The sequence below is a fragment of the Cinclus cinclus genome, chromosome 1 (assembly GCF_963662255.1).
Source record: "Cinclus cinclus chromosome 1, bCinCin1.1, whole genome shotgun sequence".
NCBI classification, from domain to species: domain Eukaryota; kingdom Metazoa; phylum Chordata; class Aves; order Passeriformes; family Cinclidae; genus Cinclus; species Cinclus cinclus.
This window is the reverse complement of record NC_085046.1, coordinates 30,498,891-30,504,890: the sequence shown is the minus strand read 5'-3', so window position 1 is coordinate 30,504,890 and position 6,000 is coordinate 30,498,891.

Genomic DNA, 6,000 nt, shown 5'->3' with positions numbered 1-6,000 from the left:
CCTCCCCCCTCCCCCCCCGACTATTTTTAAGAAGAAAGTCACCATAGTAAAGGATGTGATAATCCTTGCTGTAACTTTTCTCAGATGCACTCGTTTCTGTCTCATTTTAACTGTTGTCTAAGAAACAATCCTTTTCATTTCCATAACTGTATCTAATGAAAAAATCAGCTTATAATTCATAGTTATATCTAATTAAAAATGCTGTTCATAATTCAGGGAGACTTGTTTACCAAATGATCTAATTATGAGACAATATCATCTTTAGCAGGACTGTTTAGGGCCCATATATAATATTTTCATCTTCTATGTGTCTTGCACAGGAATACAGCAAGGAATGCACCATAAGCCTGAGAGCATTTTCCAAACTCCTGTCAGACTCAGACAGTCTTGGTGCTGTGATCACTTCCCTGGGGAGCCTTTTCCAGTGTCCAGCCACCCTCTGGGTGAAGAACCTTTTCCTGATATTCAACCTAAACCTCCCTGACATGACTTCGGGCCATTTCCTTGAGTCCTGTCACTGGTCACCACAGAGAAGAGATAGTGCCTGCTCCTGCACTTCCCCTTGTAAAGTTGTAACTGCAAAGAGATTTCCCCTCAGTCTCTTCCAGGCCAGAAAGACCAAAAGACCTCAACTGCTCCTCATATGGCTTTTCCTCCAGAACCTTTATCATCCTTGTGGCCCTCCTTTGGAGACTCCAATAGCTTCATGCAGTGCCCAAAACTGACCCCAGCACTAGAGGTGAGGCTGCCCCAGCTCAGAGCAGAGCAGGACAATCCCCTCCCTTGCCTGGCTGCTGATGCTGTGCCTGATGAACCCCAGAGCAAGGGTGGCCCTTCTAGCTGCCAGGGCACACATAGGATGTTAAAGATAAAGGAGCAGCTGGAAACAGACTTCTTCAGGATCCGATGCTGTAGCTGTCCAAAAAGGCAAAAAGAAGGAAGTACACTAGAAGCACCTTTCCTGCAGGGATAGATGGAGACTTACATAAGTATCACCTCTGTGGAAAAGCCAGCATGTGTGTGCATGGATATCAGAGTCAGATAGCTGGCCCAGAGGGAAGTGGGCTAATGGAGACATTCATTGAGGACACATTGCAGTTGCTGAATATTTTGTCTTTAAAAAGCTGTTTACTTTTGCTGATACCTAGGCTGCCAGACGAGATAACCAGGAATGTCATACTGGCAAGTGAAAGGAAACATGACTCCAGTAATAGGTTTCTCTTAACTGGATGGTATGAGCCCTCTCTTAATGCAAATGCCCTTCTGGAATTAGGATCTTCAGCAGGAAGGGAAGAGGAACAAAATGCTCTGATACAGCACAAGGTTCAGACATGTATGAAAACATGCAATTAATTTACCTACCAAGTACAAAGCTGGTTAACCTCAGAGGCAGTGGGTTGCAGTGGGTAGTATTTAGGTAACCATCAATTACATATAGAAGATAGAAGGTAGGAAATTCTGGTGGAAAAGATTTTCATGCTGGAAAAAAAAGCTGGAGACCAGGACTTCGCTGGGAAGTTTCTGTGAAGCTTTTACTGTAGCCCGTGAAGAACTGGAGACAGAAATAGAATGGCAGAGTTGTAATAATTGCAGGGGTATCTGACAGAGATTTCTGCTTCACCAGGAATGATGCTATATGCAAAAAAAGCAGAAGCTATGAAGGAGAGAGAAAAAGAGAGAGAGAGAGAGGGAGAGAGACAGAGATTCTTCTTGAGCTGAAAGGGAACTGAACTTCTAGCACTTGCATGCAAGAGAGCTGTGAGGATTCGTCTTCATTCAATGGTTCCAGAGCTAAACAGGAAAGTATGCTGTAATTCAGTATTAGACTTCTGTTGAGGAGAAACACATGGAAATTATGTATCAGATGAAGTAATAAAAATGCTAGCAGGCAATTTCAATAAATTGAAAAGGAAGAAATATCAGTAGGTCCCTAGCAAACAGGTGGGTTGTGTATATTCTGAATTTTGAAAACAGCTCTGCTGCTTCATCCTTAATGAAGGAAAGGAGAATGTCAGTGATAGGAGAGGGTCTGAAAAATGCCACAAAGATGATCAAGGATAAGGATAGCCTTTGGTATAAATGATTCATTATACTTGGACCTCACAGTCTGGGAAAGGTGACCTGGGGACATGTGACAAGTTTTCCAGAAAAGAGTGGCTGGGGTTCAATGTCCACTCTGTTTTCTTTATTGCCCATAGCTGCTGCATTCCAAGTGCCGTATTCAAAAACAGAGGAAGTTCTTCTTCACGTAACAGTTCCAGACTTGGTGGCTGATGTTTTTCTTTTCGAATTTTTTTTTAAAAGTAAGCTCAATGGCACATACTTGAAAGTGAGGGTTACTTGGTTACTGAGGGTTACCAAAGTAATTAGATATAGGAAATTCCCCATCCTGAAAAATGACTTGAGGCTAGGGGACCTCATGGAAGCAATATACAGTTGGAGTGTGCTTATGCTTCCCGTGTGATCTTGTCTCCACTGCTGGAGAAAGATACACCATGCTAGATAGACTCCAGGTTTGAAAAAAAACTGGCTATTCTCATGGGATTCTGAAATAAAAAGTAAGAACTCTTGGAACATGGTTCTGGTGCTGTGAGAGCACTTGGCACTTCTATATCACTAAGGTAAGGAGAGCACAGCATAATTCTTCTTCCTTGTGAATACTTTAAATTAAATCTTATTTTAATGACCTCTAGGGAGGCACCAGGGGCAAATAAAGTCTCTAAAGGTATCATTCCAAGGGGGGGTCTCAAAATACTCATATAAAAAAAAAAGGTCTTCAAGAAAGTCCCTCACATCTTAACCCTTAGAATTAGCAAAATTTCAGGTATTTTATACTGCTGATTTCAGGCTAGATGTGTATAAATTGACTATATATTTTATATCCAATAAAACTTCAATAGCCCAGGTGTTTTTATCATATAAAAAAATAAAATGCTGTCCCCTTTGCCAAAGCTTGCCAAGGAATAGAAATTTTCTTATTTCATTAGTTCAAAGGACAATTGCAGACTTTGCTGGTAAGCACTTGCATCGACCTAAGGAAGAAGCAGCAACCAAGCATTGACCAAGTAAGAGAGTAAAATTTGTCAGGGTAAAAACACTTTAATTCCATAGGAATTAGGGCACCAAATGTATCAAATCACTTAAATAATAGCAAGTAGCTAGGTAATACACTTTTCTTCAGGACACTTCAAGTGATACTGACAGACATTTATTAAATTTTCCTTCCCTGCATAAAAACAAAAAGGAAAATGAGGGAAAAAAAGTAACTGAGTGCAATAACACACTTGACAAAAAGCCAGCTAATTAGACAAGCAAAGTTCTGGTTAGTTGGTTAGTACAGGAAATTACAGCAAATTATGCATCGCGTTATTTACAGACAGTTTAAATCCAAACTACCTCTTTTTTCTTTTTTCTTTTTTTTTTTTTTTTGGTAGATTAAAAGGGGAAAAATAGAAAATGTAAGAGTACTCCACAATATTTGCTAGCACAAATTCTTTGTGATCCAAGAGAGAACATCAGCTAAGGAAATAAATAAATAAATAAATAAAGCTTCTAATGTTTTGGATTACCAAACATGCTCTGTAGACGGTTGTGTTTTTCTAAAAGAAGGAATATAACATATTACCCTGACATTCTTGATTTGCTATATATCTGATATCAAAAGGGATCTTATGGATTTGATATTTAAAGATGCTCAGCATGTTCACTTCTAACACAGTCTTCAGCTGAACCACAAGGGCCCAGCAATTTCACAGAACTGAATCTTGGACAAAATTGTTGAAACCAGAGTTTGGTTTTGCGTCAGGAAATTAATCTACTTGGTTTTAATTTTAGACAGCATGAAATAATTCAGTCTGTCACAGAATAATAAACCTTCCTTCCGAAAATGACACTTTTTGGATTTGCAAAATGATCTGACACATTACCTTTTCTTTCTTTGGGCCAAATAATTATTTTTTCTTAAGAAAACCAAAGGCATGAGGAAAAATCTTCTGCTTTTAAAGGCATGAGATAAAAACTGGCTAAGGAAGCACTCAGTTATTACTTTTGACATCGTGATGAGGACCTATTTGTGAAACAAAAATCCCTTGGTAAGGTGCTGTTTCTATCTCCTATATTCTAGGTTTAATGTGTTAGGCAGTGGACAAAAAGGATAAAAACACAAAGAATAAATAAGGACACCAGAGAACACTTCAAGTCACAGTTTCAACATGATAGCAGCCTAGCCATGGAGAGAAACAGGAATTTTACAAGGAAGATCCTGCTATGCATAAGAAATTAGAAGTCCAATTTTAAGCATATACAAAAAAGGTGTGTGAGATTATGACAGGCTGCCTAGCAATCAGAGATGGACTTCTTGATGCTGAGGAAAAGTTAATTTGGATAGAATACACAGACATATATACACACACATATACACACACACATGAAGTTATACATAAAGAAATATTTACAAATAAAAAAAAAATGTCATCAGAATGGGGATACTAGAGGAGAACTATGTCTCTGAAGTTTTTATGTTGCATACACCTTGCAGAAGCTGTGATTTAAAGCTTACAGCAGGATTCCTGTGGGTATCTGAGGGCTGGCAAGTATACCAAGAAATAGCCCTGACTTCTTAACTCTGGAAAGGAGCAGGGGAGTGGGACTATACCTGACCAAGTTCAGAGATGCTCTGTTTCGCTTTGCACTACAGACTTAAACTTGCTCTTTTCTGGCCAAAAGTAAAAAAAGCTTTCCTCATCATCTGTTTCCTGATGAAGCCTTCTGAACCTTTGTCTACAATTTTCAAAGAAGACATGGGTAGAGCTCAATTTAGAGAGATGAACAAGAAGAGGAGAAAAGAAGCTGAGAAAGACCAGAAGTGTTTATTTTACAAGTTGTTTTTTTGTTTGTTTTTTTCCCCACAAGAGCCTGGGTGCAGCTTCTCAAGGAAAGAAGCCAACCATAAACACTCCTGGAGACAAGGACAATGTAGAGAACATCATGATTAAATTGTATAAGTCTTTGATATTCCCACTCTGTCTGGAGCAGAGTAAAGCAAAAGTGTGTCTAAAAATTTTGGGAAAAGCCATCCACTGTCATGTCCCCCATCTCCTCAGCAGGCCACACATCTTACAGCCTCAGTGATGCTTTCAGAATGCCTGTGGTAAGGCTACGATCAAAGCCAAAAAAGTCAGAAGTGGGTTTGTGAGAAAGGCTTCTCTGTGAACAGTTTTGAGAGCAGAGGAACACCACTAAAAAACAGGTCCTGGGCTTTCCAGATTGCTCAGCATAAACAAGAGGCTTAGGATGAGGCTTAGAGCCCCAAAAGGGGGCCTTGGCAAGCTGTAGAACTGAAAGAAATATATCACATGTACTGATTTCAATAAGCATATCTGACATAACTTGGCATTATTATGCTTTTGTGGTTAATAATTTAGCTTTATCTGCTTGCATACACTTCATCTTTATTAAACAGTAACTGTCCTACATGAATCATGCAGTTCAAGGCCAAGAAAATAATCAGAGACCATGCTATGCTCTGTGCTGAGGAGATAGAATGGTTTGCAAAACAATAAGAAAATTCTGCTTTCTGGCACACACCAGTTTCCCTGAAATGAGGACCCAGATGATAATGCTGGTGCCTCTTGAGTATTGATAGATCAGTCAGCCTATGTCTACTTTATATGAATTCTGTACAGTCTAATCCAACTTGGACCACTCCAAGGCTCCCAACCAGAAGATGAGCAGCCAGAAAAAACTGACAGCACCTGTGTTCTAACCACAGCTTCAGACTGCTTGAGTTTCTGTAAAACTAGATTTTTATTTACTTTATGCAATACATTAAACTGCTTGGTTTTAAACCCAGGGTAGCAGGAATGCATTTCCAAGGTTCTTGTCTTTGTTGCAGACCTGAAAGGAAACCACTTGTCAAATTAACTCCTTACTAGTAAAAGATTTTATTCTTAATTCTAATCATAATTTTTGGTTGTCATCAGGCATATTCAGATACTCACT